The 15,194-nt window shown below is 47.6% G+C and overlaps 1 protein-coding gene across 6 annotated transcripts in view; it reads left to right on the top strand.

The window, feature by feature from the left end:
* The window catches only part of MAD1L1 (mitotic arrest deficient 1 like 1), a 349,235-nt gene that overhangs the window by 294,065 nt on the left and 39,976 nt on the right, over nucleotides 1-15,194 (top strand). The gene's annotated exons all lie outside the window — the stretch shown is intronic.

Below are 15,194 nucleotides of genomic sequence, written 5' to 3' on the forward strand. Positions count from 1 at the left end.
GTACTGCTGATAGGTGAGAGCTGGTGCTGCTTCACCCTCCATGGCTGCTCCCTTGTCACTCGGCAGGGACAGGCCCCTGGTGGGACTGAGCTGCTCCAAAACCCTGCGCATGTCTGGGGCCGGGTCTGTGAGCAGAAAACTGAAACGGGTTAATGAAAATGCTGAACAGATGCCTGAGTGGTTGTTTGGTGGTTGAGGAAGGAATGGAGGAACTAAACTGAAGCCATTTGGTTAACTCCAGCTTTCTGCTGGAACCTGTCACTTGCGCCTAATCTTCCCTTCGTGATCTAGTTTTTTACATTTTACTCAACCACAGTGACAGGTTGAGAAACTTGCTTGGTAAAATTGAACAGTGTAGGGAACGAGTGACAGAAATGGCTCTTGGGGAAGCTCTAAGAGTGCCTGGAGCTGGTGTTTCCCTCCCTATGGGGTATGTGGAGAGGGGATGCAAAACTGGAGGGCTCTAGGTTCAGGATTTTTGTACTAACTGGCTGCAGTTCATGTGGGTAATGCACACAATGCTTCTGGATGTCATCCCTGTAACACCTTTTACTCCAGAACATCATGAACACCCCTCTGACACAGGCAGCCCTGGCGATGTGTGCCAGCCTTACCCCCTCCAGCATCGCTTGGCTGTTCTCTGCAGCTCCCCAAACTGGGAGCATCTCCTTGTGTCCTCTTACTGTGCTCTGGCACATCAAAATGGAGAAGGTCTCCTCGTGCTGCTCAGACACTCCAATTAATCACCTGTGGCAGTTTGTGCCTCTGATTAGTTTGGAAATGCAGAAGAACGCCCAGGGGTTGGCACAGTCTGTTGGGGTGGAGCGTGCCCGGGCCTGCTGAAGAGCTGCCTCAACCGTCGCTGGCTTGGTTTGTCTTCACAGTTGTTACCACTCGTTCTCTGTGATCACATAAACGAGATCTGAGTAGATCCAATTTCTTGGTTTTTTTCCCCTCCTCTATGATTCTGGGCTTATTAGCCCTGACAGTTATTTATTTGTCCTTAGTTGTAGGCTGAGGCAGCTTTATGGAGGATGTGGGAAGCACGTCTTGTCTAATTAGACCACAGTCTGTTGTCTGTCTGCCTCATGGGCAGGACACAGCATGCTGTTGTGCAGAGTTTATAATAGCAGGAAGCCCTGGGTGCAGGAGGTCACACTGGACTTATTTTTGAGAGGGTTTACAGCAACAAATCACAACATCGGTGTCCCTGAGACTAAGCAGGGAAACAAAACCTATGGCCTCTCTTCTCCTTTTCTTTCTCACAGTGAACTATTTCAATTACATTGGGGCATGATGAGGTATGATAGCAACTGAGAGCAACCCACCATGACCGCGAGCTGGGTTGGCAGGAACTTCTTCCAACTTGTTTCTCCTGTCTCCTAGCAAGGAGCAGGCACCCATGTAGCACCCCAGCTCTGGCAGGAGTTGTTCTCAGAACTCTTGCAGCAACTGATGAGGAAGGAGCATTTGCTTCATGGAAGCCCACGCCTTTTCTTTTCCCAGCATGATCCCCAGTAGAATATGTGTTATGTCACAGTTATGAGCCTGGTAGCTTTATATAGCCTCGTAGCTTGTGTCAAAAGTGAAAGCTGCTGTGTCTGGCTCTTTGAATGCGGTGGAACACTCTTCCTGCATCTTCCTTGACAGCAGCAGACAGGAAAGGTAACTGGTGCAGAGCAGCTCCCAGTTCTTTGCTGGCAATGAAGGAGTGAAGTTTGCTCTTGTTCCACGGCCCTTGGGGAAGCTCTAAGAGTGCCTGGAGCTGGTGTTTCCCTCCCTATGGGGGTGTGCGGAGAGGGGATGCAAAATTGGATGGAGAGACCGTTTTCAGAAGCACATCACCAGTCTTCCTCCTCCCCGTTTGACTGAGGACAGAGTGCTCAGCAGAGCACTCATCCCTGCCTTTTTCATTTGCCCCTCATTTTAGCAGAGGAGGCTGTAGTCGTGTTCATTACCAAACCTTGCAATTCAAGATAACTCTTTAAATAGCAGCTTTCCTCATTCTTCAGTCGTTGGCTCAATGCCCAGGGAAAATAGTGGGTTGAGAATTTGAAGCAACAACTTTTCTTTTTGCTGTAATAGTGCTTTCAAACTGTATGTCTGTTTAGAAACATTAATCATTGTAACTACGGGGTAAAAATCTCCTGCCTGTCTTTAATCTTACCTGTGCAATGAGATGGCAACACGGAGCTGTTGCTTTCTATGGATGATTAAGAAGGGCTGAGGTTCAAATAGTTGGCTCTACCTTCTTCTCAATTTGCTTTTCTATCCCTTTAAATTAGAGATGCTCTTAGCGCTTCTGTTGCAAACTCTTCTTCTACACTGATCTTTTCTGCAAACTATACAGGGCTGGGCTTGGGTAGCCCTGTGTTGGAAAACCTGACGTAAAGGTTTGTCAGAAGATTCTGCATTGAAAAGCACCCTTGTTTGAGGCAGCCATGGGCATAATATGCTGTCAGGAGATGTTGCATTGCCTCAGGGTCTGCCCTGAGAAAGAGACACAGAACTGCTTGTAGCTTTTGATTTCTTGTGGCATTTTTAGAAGAGTAAGGGTAATTCTTGACAAATATTAATGTAATTGCATTGTACCTATTGAAAGCTCCCCACCCCCACAAGTTTAACAAAATGTGGTTGGTATTTATATCTCCTTTCCAGCCTGTGCTAGCATTGGTAGGTGGTGTTACAGAAGGGCTGCATGATTAATAGCATAAGTGATACTTCAAAGTGTTTTCCAGACAATAACTAACTAATCCAGTTTGGTGCTTATGAAAGGAAAGAGATGCCACAGTATTATTTGTAGCATTTTAAGTTTGTAAATCCCTCCAGAATCTCCGAGGGGCGAAAGAAATCCCATGCACATGATAATTACGTTATAAAATGGTACAAGTTGCCAGCCAACCTCCCTACATGTCTTGGATGCTTATTGCGGGGGTTGCTGGCACAGCTGGCTGCTGCGTGCCAGATGTTCTTGTTAAAGGTGCCGAGGGAGGTGTGGACATGCGGGGAGGGAGGCTTCTGGTGTTGTGCAGAGGCCGTTTCTGAGGCCCAGGCGCTGGAAGGCCACCGAGGGCAGGGGATTACCTGGGGCACTGAGGAGCACCTGGGCTTGACTTCAGAAAGAGGGTTGCATGGATGATGGAGCTAACACAAACGGGTTTGACTGGTGCAGTAACTTGCTTCTGGATGAGCATTCACATAAAGTAGATACAGAGGAGGTGAAATCCTTGGCCATGGGTTGTACTTGTGCTACTCTTTGGTGCAGCTGGGGACGTGCTCTCTTTCATCTGCCCAAATTCCTAGCAAAGAGACAATACAGCTGAGCAGTATGCATCGTCTTCGTTAAACTTATGATCCTTATGTCCATTTTTTCAATTAACTGCTTCCATATCCATTCCCTCAGAAACCTAGGCTGTCTGCTGGGGAAATTTCTGAGGGACAGGAGCAGATCTCACCCCTTTCTATTGCATTTCTTCATTCTAGGTCCCATTTCACAGAACAAGTGTCTGGGACAACCTCTGTTTTCTGCAAGCTCCTTTCTGCTGTCTCCTCTTTGTTTGCAGGGTCCCCCCAGACATGACCGTGTCTCCTTTCCTACTTGTCACTTCAGCTCGAGGCTGCTCTGTATCTCACCATCTTCTGACAGCCCCAGCGTGGCTTCCTTTGGCTTTTCTTTCCTGCTTTGTTGTTAGCAAAGGAATTAAACATGGCATGTTGTTGTCCTTTTTTGCTAGCTCTGTTTAAACAATCCGCAGGTGCCGAGGGAGAACACCACAAGCACTGCTTACCCTCTCTCCATCTCCTCCTCCGAGTGTTTTTAGCTGTCAATAAGCTTTGGATAAAACCACAATGGTAAGTGACAGCCACCAAGCCAATGCGGAAAATCAGAGGGTGGAAAGGAAACCCACTGGATAAAGAAAATGGTTTTCAGAGAAGTGGAGGAGAGGGCAGAGTGAGCACGTAGAGGAAAATAACAGAGAAATCTGGTGGCAGGAGCTGGGCAAAATAGCCAGGATGAATAAACAGCCCGATGGCGTTTCATGAGCACGTCTGACTTGTTCCTCTCTTCCAAGCGGTCCCGCGATTTGAAAATAAACTTTCCTTTTGTTTTTTAAACAGTTCAGTGCCCAGGAGAGCATCAAATAGCTTTGGTTTCAAATCAAAATGAGATTGCGGCGGTTGTGTTGTCATCGTACCCGTTCCGCTGCTGTGGTCTTTGGGAGGAGGAGGCGTCTTTGGGGAGCGGGTCCAGCCAGGCTTGTTGCTATGGCGAAGTCTCCGCTGATGCCTGCTCTCTTCCTGTAATTGCTATTCAGCAGCTGTTTCCAGTGGTCGTCTGGAGGAACTTGCACAAGTTATGGATGTGAAAATCCCTCCCTGTGTGTTGGCCTTCGCTGGAGCTGAGCTTTGACAAGAGAGATGCATTAGCTTCTAAACCCACCAGTAATTAAGTTGGTTTGAGTGTACTTTGCTGAAAGTTGAGGCTTTGGGGCTGGGGAAGGAGGGTGGAGGGGGAAGTGGCAACTTTAAAATCAATATTGCAAATGCAATGCAAAAGAGTGTAATTAGCATGTTTTGCAGGGCCTATTAATTCCTCTGAAATGCTGTTTATTAGGCAGAAGAACTTGGGAGCCCATCAGTGGATTAAACAGGTTCTGTAATGAAATGTAAATGGTGTAATTGGGCTTGTTCTGAAAGTATTTATTCTTCACCTGTGACCCGCTTGATTGCGGTTTGACAACACGAAGGAGTGTGCATCTCTTCGTTAATGACAGCTAATTCCCTGGAGCTAATGGAGTGGGACGCCCAGGCGCATGGCGCTGGGAACGGCAGGTCGTGCCTGCAGCTCCGCAGTGATTGGCACCAATCCGAGCACAATGTAACTTTAATTACAGTAATTCCAAATCTAAAGCAAGCATTTAGCTGCTGGAGAGAGGCTCTTAATTTTGCAAATAGATGCCATATAATGGGCTGACCTTTTATTAGACAAATATTGGGATGGGTGGGAACACTGTCCTCCAAGATACAGGTAACGTTATTGGCTCCCATTAGCTCAGTGAAAATCACAGGGACACGTTCTCCTTGCCAAGTTAACCATATGGATTTCTTTCGGTGAGCAACACAATGGAGCCAGGAGGGCAATGTGGTGCTGTATGTTATTTAGATGCCGTCTTTGCATCAAGGCATGAAATTCATCTGCTGCTCCTCTGCCTCATGTGTGTGCTTTTGTCAGCGTAGACCACTGGGATTCTGGTTTTGTTCTTGTTTTTCCCTTTCCACAAACCCTCTTTATCCAAACTGTGCAGTGCTAAATATCTCCAGGAACACAGGAAAGGTCACACTACTCTCTTGGAGCAAGAAACCAAATACTCGGGTTTGTCTGGCATTATGGTATCGTGCATTAAGTGCTACCGCTAGTGTTTGTTACTCTGTCTTGCACAGGGTTGAGATGTACGTGCAGAGACACATCCTCCCTTCACTCGTGCTGGAGAGGACCCTTCCAGTGCAGGCTCCAGCTGTCCTGTGGGAGCAGAGCAGGGAGGGCGACAGAGCACACACCAGCAGGACCAGCAATCCCCCCGCTCTTCCCAAATCCATCGAGCCCCGCAGCCTCCGACCTCACCCTCTGTTAGCTCAGCCTCTCTCATAAGCAGGGGTCCGGTTAGAGTTGAAATGAACGCAGGCAGGGAAGGTTTTATCCAGGAAACGTCCAGGTCTGTGTGTATGGATTTGGAACAGGTCCCCAGGGGAGTGCTGCGGGCTGTCGTCTTTGATGTTTGGAGCAGAAGCAATGCAATTTCTGCAAGCAATGCCTTTCTTTTCAGTTACGTTATTCTTCCTTCCCTGCCTCTTTCCATCTATGAGCTGAGAGGCATAGAGGTAGAAGTGACAGCATGGTCACAGGTCTCTTTACATCGCTGATCTTGGGCTTGTCCCCTGAGTCAGGACGTGCTGCTCTGCGTGGCCGTGGAGAGGCAGGGTGGGGGACAGCGTGATCAGTGGACATTTGGCCACCTGAATGAATGGATAAGCATCGTTGGGCAGGGAATGCATAAAGGAACTATAAACGATGGGGGTTTGTGGTGCTGTGGAGTGGCAGCCAATGCGAGGCAGTTGTCTGAAACCAGTCCAGCAGGGAGACGAGACCAGTGGCAGACAGGAGGGACCGTCCAGGCATGTTGCTCTTGCCCAGATGGCTTTCCATGCACATTGCCTCATCCCAGCAGAAATAACACCTTCTCTGGATGAGCTCACACTCCCGTTCATGTAGAGCAGCCTTTTTGCACTGGATTTGCGCTTTGCAGAGGGTCGGTCTGCTGGCACAGACCCAGAGCGGCCTCTGGCTGCAGCAGAGCTGCCTGGAGCAGGTTCCCCTGCTGTCAAATGCAGCCTGTTTCCCTTTGGAAGACGCAGCTCTCATGGGAATCTTGCTGGGAAGTGATAAATGGGGAGACAATGTTAACATTGCAAAGAGATTTCCTTGGCAAAAAAAACCCATGTCATTGTTAGAAAAGTCAAAAACCTTGAGGTTTACCTGCCTCTTTTTCCCAGCCTTTGCTAATGTGCCAGTCCACATCCTAATGACATTTCCCCTTGCTCATAAGCCTTCAAGGCTGGGTGGCCTCTCAGCCGGCGGTCGCTAAAGCCTTCAGTGTGCGAAGTATTTTCTAAAGTAGTTTTTAACAGACACCCCTAGACCACAGGCTAAAACGGGGCAGATTGCGTATGGCCTGTCATCTAACAATAAACCCAAAATAGAAATATTGTCCGTCTCTGCTATAGAAGCCCAATTTTTTGAGTTATTTAATCTTGCAGCTTCCAGACGAGTGCTTCTGGCTGCTGGTAATGCCCAATCTGGCTTTCTAAATTCAGGTCCTTTTCTTTTTAGGACATACAGAGATTGCATTTACCTGAACTATCCGTGTAAGTGTTGGAAGTGTTCAGCTGACTGGTAGCGATGATAGAGTTGCCTAAGAGACAGTCATAAATGTTGATTTGCTCAGTAACAGCGAAACCCTGCTGAGCGCTGCTGGGGTGCAGACCCTGTGCGGGCGGCCCAAGGGCACCACCTCCCTTCTCTTTGTGCCTTTTCCCCGAGCCTGGAAATCTTGTCATATAACCCATGGAAGTTGTTTTCAGGTCATAGATATCTAGATGTTTCCTGGTGGAGATGTGAATGCTGCTTGGTGGATGTAAACCTACAGCGAGAACAGGCTTGCTTGTCTTGCCTTCCTCATCTTAAATCTTTGTATATTGTCTGTCGAGCTATAGATAGAAAACTGCTGCCTCATGTGAAATAAAGATGCTCTTGAGTTTCTTCCGAAGCACTTTTCAGAATGTAAGTTTTAAAAATGTTTGAAAGCTTCAAACTAAGTCCTTGTTTCTGTGGAGGCCAGAAGTGTAGTTTGTCCCCTGGGAAGGCTGTGCCGGTTCAATAGTTCTCTACCTGTTTTTCCTCCTTCTTTTGTCTTTAGGATATGGGAAAGACCTGAGATAGCGCAGCTATCTCCTGGATGAGAACTGCCAAGTGTTAATATCAATGAGAAGTGCGGCAGGCAGCGGGAAGGCAGGATGGGCAGGTTCTGGCTTTGCGTGGGGAACCAGAAGAGAGCTGGGTGTTGTTAGCATGGCCAAGTGCCTCAAGGAGAACTTGGAAGAGGCTTCAGGTGCCTGGTCCTTCCCATCTCTCCACTGATTTCTTCTCTTCGGAGCCACTTCCCCTTCTTTTCCCTTCTGCCTCCCATTTTACATCCAAGTAAAGGCACCATCTCACTGCATGTGATGAGCATTGTGGAACAACCGGCTGCTTTATCTCTGCAAACCCATCCTGCTAGTCCATTTAGCATCATTCATCTCTTTTTAGGGTTTCTTTGGGTTTTTTTCCTATTATCAGCCTGAAGGCTTTTCAAGGGAGGGTCTCTGTCATGTCTCCACAGATACCTATTGTGTTTTGGGCGCTAAATAAATAATCAATACTGACTGTACCGGAGAGCCGTTGGCTGGATTAACGCTGCTGCTGTAAGAAATGCGGCTCTTGGCTGGGGAAAGGCAGCAGGTTTCCCCACGGTCTGTGCTCAGGGTGAGTGGCAGCTCCCAGTCATTAACACAGGACTTTGATCTCTGAAGTAAGAGATTATTCCCCTGTGGCTGTTTGGCGTGAGGAACCGGCGATAGACTGACAGCAGTAAAACACGGCCATTTGAGAGGCTCCTCCAGCATTTCACTGAGATTAGAACTCCGAGAGGGGCTGTTAGAAAGGACGAAATGATGGAACGGCGGGTTATGTGACCGCTGTGACTCATTAATATAACAAAATTTATGTCCAGAGTACTCTCACAGCTGGTCCGAACCAACTCTTAGGAGCTGATTTCTTTCTTCTCCCGGTGCTGCTGTTGCCTAAAGGCCTCTGTGGGAGATGCGCTGACTCTTTTAACAGCCTCCTGCATTTACTGCGACTCTCCAGGCTCTGTTTGCGGAGACTTGGCTGTGCCACCGGCGTGGACTTCGTGTTCGTTCTGCACCTGGGACAGTCTGTGTCCCCGCAGCCTCTGCTGTGAGCGGTGACTTGGTGACATGGCAGCCGGTTACCAGCCGTGGTTGCACAGTCGTGTCTATCTGACAGTCTTGAGTCTCACTGGGGCTGGGCTTCGGGTTTTTTCCCAGGTTGTCTTTGTGAAATTATCAGAGCATCAAGACACGAGTGCTGGGAGGTGATGATGGAGAAGCCTGTTTTGTCGAATTTCAACCCCTGTACCAACGGATCCTAATCCAAACTGATGGGAACAATTGTCTTCTGCCAGTGCTAGCAGTGCCAGAAGGCAAGTCAATAGAGACAAAACTTTTTCACCCCAAGGTCCCCAAGCCAGGTCTGGGTCCTGGCCAGAAGTGACAGAAGGTCATTGACACTGAGCAGTAGTTCTTCTCTCCGGGAAGGGTTTTTGCCCTTTATCTACTTCCTGTTAAACAGCAGATAGGTGAACAAAACAGAAACCGCCACAGCCTCGTGTCCTGCTGCTGGTGGCCTCGGATCCATCGTGCTAACCTGAGTTATCTGAAGAGGAGGGGACCTGAGCCTGCCCTGTTCACGGGACACTGGGACATGTCACCCCTCATGGGGCAGCTGGGCCCGGCTCTCTGCCTCACCACGCTTCTTCTGGGAATAGCTAGTTTCACTCTTGCTGCTTGCCATTAGTTCCTTCTATCAGCACTAAATTAATATCTAATTAAACTACTCGAGTAGACCAGGAGGAAGCAGCGTGTGTGCTGAGCGTTAGGGTTGTTGCTGCTAACAGGAGGGAAAGCACTGGGGGTAATTACTGGGGCGAAAGCTGCCAAGAGGAGCCTTTGGATCCTGCCCCATAGATGTGCCAAGCGGTGTTTGATTTCGCATTCCCAAGTGCTGCTGATGCGCAGTGTTGAGTTGGTGTTTGGTGGGGAAGGTACCAAAAGACAGTAGAGAAAAGAAACAAACGGCTGGATTTTTGTTTTCTAAACTCATCTTCTGATGCCTGCTGGCAAGTTTTTTTCCCCGCTCTGCTCTTCATTTACCAAGGTGACCTCGGCCTTTTCTCCCACGTTTGCCTCATTCCCAGAAAACAGATCGTGGTGACAAGGAAACAGTGTGAGCTCTTCCCAGGCCCCTCGGCCTGGTTGCCGTCTCCCAGCTGTTTTCTCCTTCAGTGCAGCAAGATAGATCCTCCATCTCTCCACCCAGAACTCATTCATCAGGGGCATGATGCTGTTAAATGATCTCACACCTCTCGGTTTGTAGTTCCACTTTACATTTGCTGGTTGGCGGGTTTCTCTCGCTGCTTCCCTCTCCAGTACCTCCTGCGATGCTCGCCGTTCCTCCCGCCAGATCTCTGCCATGGCATCGCACCCGCTCACAGCTGAACCGCCGTTCGGCACCAACACCAGCGTGAGGAAACCGCCATTGCCACTCAGTGTAAAACAAACCAAAATGTACCTGCAGCAGCGCTCCAGTTCACAGAGAGGAGATGATCAATGATGGATGAAGTCAACCGGTGGTTAGCACAAGTCAGAATGAGATACTTGTTGAGAAGAAGCGTTTCTGTGACTGTGAAGCAGCGCGGGTATGGGAGGAGTGAGTCTTGAGGCGACAGCACAGCTGTTCCCACGTTCCTTTCCCAGCAAGTGACTCACAGAGAGATGATACTGCTTGGAGATCCCACTGGTAGCAAAGCAGGTTTGCCCTGGAGTTGTTTGGGCTTACAGCGATGCTTGGAGGACAGATTGATTCACATCTAAACCAGCCAGAAGCATGGAAGGCTAAACAGTGGGACAGGAGGGATGCAAAGGGCTGGAAAGGAGAAGAGGACATGCTGGGGCTGGGTTTGGGAGTGTTTCACTCAGGAGGTGTGTTCATGTACCCTCAAAGTGCTAGGAACCAAAAAAGCTTTGTGGACAGAGCAGAAAACCAGCTCTTGTTCAGAGCAGGGTTTGGGGGGAGGTGTCTTCTGGCATGCAGAGAGCACCAGCCCTCTGAGTCCTCCCACAGAGAAGATGTGAAGCAACAAGAGGAAGGGAGGGGAGAAATCACTCTTTAAGGCGATTTGGCAAACAGGAGAGTGAAGAACAGGCACATGTGAGAGAGAAGTGGGAGTAGAGGGGAGAAGTGATCCAAGAGCTCCCATCAGTGTTAGGGGAAGAGATGACTGTGTAGGTCATTTGCCAACCAGGCAGGAGAGAGCAGAGCTGCCTTGGGAGGAGAGAACAGCTGGCAAAGCCTTCGGAGAACAAGACAAGCACTGACTTAAGAAGCAGCCTCTTGACAAGAAGAATTGTGCCTCTTTCTAGGTCTTGAGCAGAGTCTCCTGGCGTGTCAGCCTTTGCCTCCCTCGCTTTCTGTCTCCATTGAGGTAGGGTCAGTGATCTCCACCTCCTACATCAGCCTATGCCAGGATAGGAGGAGGCAGGAAGGGGAATGTGGTGGACCACATAAAGCACATGGCACATGCATCTCTATTTTATCACATCATTATTTTAACCCTTTTTTCTCTGAAAAAAAGGGGAAATGCTTGCTGGGCAGTCTCTGTTTCTCCTGCCTCACCTCAAGGTCTAGAACCAGTGAGAGGCTGGAGAATTTCTGTCTAATTAATTTAACAAAGAGTAGGTTAATAAGTAGCTTGATCATAGCCTGGGTTCCTGTATGGGAAGGAGATTTTGGCTGGCGAAGAGCTCTTTAATCTGTCGGACAAAAGCGTAACAAGATCAAATACTGAAAGTAGAAACCAGGAAAGATTAGAAATAAGGAAGTGCTTTTGTTACAACAGGGGTAATTAGCCATTGGAACTATTTATCTCAGTACATGGGGGATTCACTATCACTTTGAAGTGTCTAAATGAAGATGGGATATTCTTGTACAAGAAATGTTCTAAGTCAGCTGGCAATTATGAGCCTGATGCAGAAACTGCTTTGCTTAATTCACCAGCTTGTGCTTTTCATCACTTTAGATTGGCTGATTCTTATGGTTCTTTTGAGCTCTGCAATTTGTGAACCTATGAGAAATCAGGGATGCTGCTGATGAGCAGAGCACCTGATAGTGCAACACTGGGGCTGGGAGGACGGAGAAGAGTGCAAAGGGCTCTTTTGAAGGAGGAAAGAGAAATCTGTGGCAGCCTTTACTGACAGCTTGCTAATTCTGCTGCAAAGAAAATGCCTTTCCCGTGCTTCAGGAGGTTTCGGGCTGCAAACCCACCTTACATCAGAGGCGGCTGGAGATGTTGTCATCTCATCAGACTCGTCACACCGCGTGTGTACTGTCACAGGACTGAAAATGCAATGGCTTTGTTTGTCCCCGCTCATAGCGTTTGTCTTTCAAGCAATTCCCAAACATAATTAATCCACCCACTGGCATACATTACTGCCTTCTAGTTATCATCGCTCGTTTTATGGGGAAGGACAGTTGGGGTGGCGTGGAGATGTCACTCCGGCAATTAAGGAAAGAAGTTGTCAGAGCCGGGCTTAATACTCAGGGCTCCAGAGCATCATCTCATTTTAAAATTACTAATGGAGCGCTAGGAAACGTGTGCCAGCCATTGGCTTGAATTGGATCTTCCTTTCTCAAATAAGAATAATAAAAGAGGGAAGGGGGCTGGAGGAATGCAGGAACAGCGAGCGGGCTGCGCTGCTGGGGAGCGCCCGAGGCTCAGCGCTCGTTTGTCTCTGGCAGCCCGACCCCGCGGTGAGGATAATCAAGTTGAAAATTAAATCAAATTTCAAATGTTACACCAGCCAATTAAAGAAGCAATCTCATCAAAACATGCATTTTTTAAAAGTTTTTGTTTACTCCGTCGTAATTAATTTATTTAGCAAGAAAACTTTTGTTTGTACAAAATACTTGTTAAATTGATCATGAGCAGTGGAGGGAGCGAAGATGCAGCTACGCAGAAAGCGTAACAGAGCGGTGATTAACCAAAGCATCACCTGAACTTCCCTAAGGATCGGGCTGATAAGTTTTATGGGGAACATCTTTTCCTACCACAAACCAAGCACGATGCATCTTTTTTTCAGGCTGACATGATTGCTGTTTGTGGCCTGTCCGTTAACCTTAAAAGTGTCTTTGATCAAATCACCATCTCTTTGCTTTGATTTCCCTTGATGCTTCCCCTTAGAAGACTGAATAGCTGCTGAGTTGGATACTTGGTTTTTTGGAAGTTATCACTTACCTGCGAGCTCTCAGCATCAATTGACGCACGGGAAGGACTCCTCTGGTCCTATGTTTCAGGATCTTTCCTGTATGTTTAGGTAGGTTGGTGTTTCTTTTGCCTGGCATATCTAGGAAGATACTTATTCTTTTCTCTCTTGAGACTCTTCTTAGAACGTCATTGTTTGAACCTTTGTGAACACCTTTTGGTAATGACAGAAGGTGGATGGCAGCTGTGGCTTTTCTTTCACCCTCACCAGACGAGATGGAGGTTTATTGCATCGGGAAGTTCCTGATAACTTCTTGCTTCCTACTGTTACCTCAGCTCCTTCCTCCTCTTCTCCCACCACCTCCTTGACCAAAGTAAATGAATAAAATCACCACCTGCCAGGGTTGGAGGTTGAAAAGTGATCACAAGTTGTCCAGTGTAGCAGTAAAGTGAGGCGGGGTGAGGATATTGATTATTCTGTCCGTCTTGAGACTCCATTCAAGGCATGACAAGTGCAATGAGGAGGGAATAGGTGCTGAAGAAATGTCACTGAAGTATGAATCTTACAGTATAGAAGGACCTGGAGAGGAGCATGGCACCTGTGGATCAACAGCTGATAAAGAAAAGGCAGAGCTGGGGTCCCCAGCCCAAGGTCGAGCTGCAGGACCTGCTGCTTTGCTTTGACTGTGGTTTGTAGACCCTCCAAATGGCAGCGGCCAGGGAACAGTGACACGGTGACAACACAGTGACGCTGACCTGAAGAGCCTCTTGTTCACCGTTTGTGATTCACGGGGTGGCTGGATCTGGTCTAAGGAGAAATTGGTTGGGAAGCACTGAGGTGAACGTCGTAAGAGATAGAGTTTGCTTTCCGTCATCCAGCAGTCATAGTTCGTAAGGAAAGGACAAAATTTGATGTTCGAAGACTTGTATTCCTGATGCTTTTCCCTCCCCTGGCCTGTTTTGATCAGGAATAGACAGGGACTAGAAGCAGCCGCTGCAAGTTTGCAGTTGCCCGAACTTTTTGTTATTAATTAATCCCATCTTTATTCACACAGCACTCTCTTTGCTTCAGACTGTGGGTAATAAACGCCGATCAAGCAGGCAGCAATGATAAATTATCTATTTAATAATTAACAAATTAGTCCTAACAGATGGAACCAAACCAAAATTGTCTGTATGCGCACACAGCACACGGCTCGCCTTCCCCCGTTTGTCACTCTGAGATATCACCAGAGGTTTGGGATGTCTCCACTGATTTCAGGTTAGTCACACTGGCTGGTCATGAGTTTATCTCTGGGTCCTCTCCGGCTTTTCCTGGATCTGATGTTCTCCATGTGCCAGCAGTGAGAATGAATGAGGCAAAGCAAGAGGATGTCATGGAGGAAGAGTGTGATGGAGAAGAGAGGGGGCTTTTTCACACTAGTTAGGATTCAGGAGCATCCTCGCAGAAGGAGCAGCTGTCCGTTGTAATCTGTTATGTTGAATTAATAGAGATTATAGTCCTTGTAATTCTTTCTGCTATTATCTAGCAAAGAATAAAAAGTCAATGCACTGCCGAGTTAAATAAACATGAGGCACTACAGTCATATGAGCATCGTATCCTGTGAGCTAACTGTGCATATATTATTCATCTCCAGTTTTTATTCATGACCTTTCCCTCACACCGTCATGGCTCCATCACTTGTGAATTTATAAGTTCATTAATAATGAGTGAAAATTAATAATGTATTTTCATTATATCCATCGGGTATATTTACAGCATTCATAATGCATTCAAATAACTGATTTGCGGTGTAAAAATACAACCAGAGCTCTTCCATGGGCCCTCACCTTGTTGGTTTTGAAGAGCTGCTATTTTTGTTAATAATCCTTCCTGCTTCCATTGCCGTGCGGCCATGCTGTGTAATAGCCTGCCATCTGCCACCATCACGCTTACAAAGGCTTGAATCAAGGCAGGAAACATTGTTATTGTGCGAGATCAGAAGAAGATGATCCACAAATTGATCATTATTGAAAGCGACACCAAAATTATGAGAGCGTGGGAAAGGTTTGAAGGTCAAATGTTTCCTTTTCTTCCCCCCCACCAGGTGAGTCTGGTGAGTATTGAAGAGGCACATCAGGCCCATCCAGGCTCCGGGAAGCGCTGTGATACTCTTAGGAGCACAGAAATCTGCGTGGGGTGTTGCTGCGATGTGTACCTGGGACAAACATGCAACGCCAGGTCACAGAGTTATGTGTTACTTTAATTGGAAGGCGCCTACCTCCTTCGCTTTCTCATCTGCAGCAGTTTAATCCTCAGGTCTTCTAGAACCTGAAAGTTTTTGCAAGCTTTCCTCTTTCCTGTTCTCATTCTTTTTCCTCAAGAAGAAAACTCCAAAGCCCTTTTGTTTGTCAGAAGACACCTCTCCCTGGCCATGGCCGAGGGATGCTGGGCACTGGCATGCAGATCGTTAGCTGGCTTTGGGCACCAGAGTCTGAAAGTCGGAGACACAGCGACAGATGAGCAGTTAACATATCTAATCTTGCTTCGGTTCCACT

This window comes from Columba livia, chromosome 15 (genome assembly GCF_036013475.1).
Source record: "Columba livia isolate bColLiv1 breed racing homer chromosome 15, bColLiv1.pat.W.v2, whole genome shotgun sequence".
Taxonomy (NCBI): Eukaryota; Metazoa; Chordata; class Aves; order Columbiformes; family Columbidae; genus Columba; species Columba livia.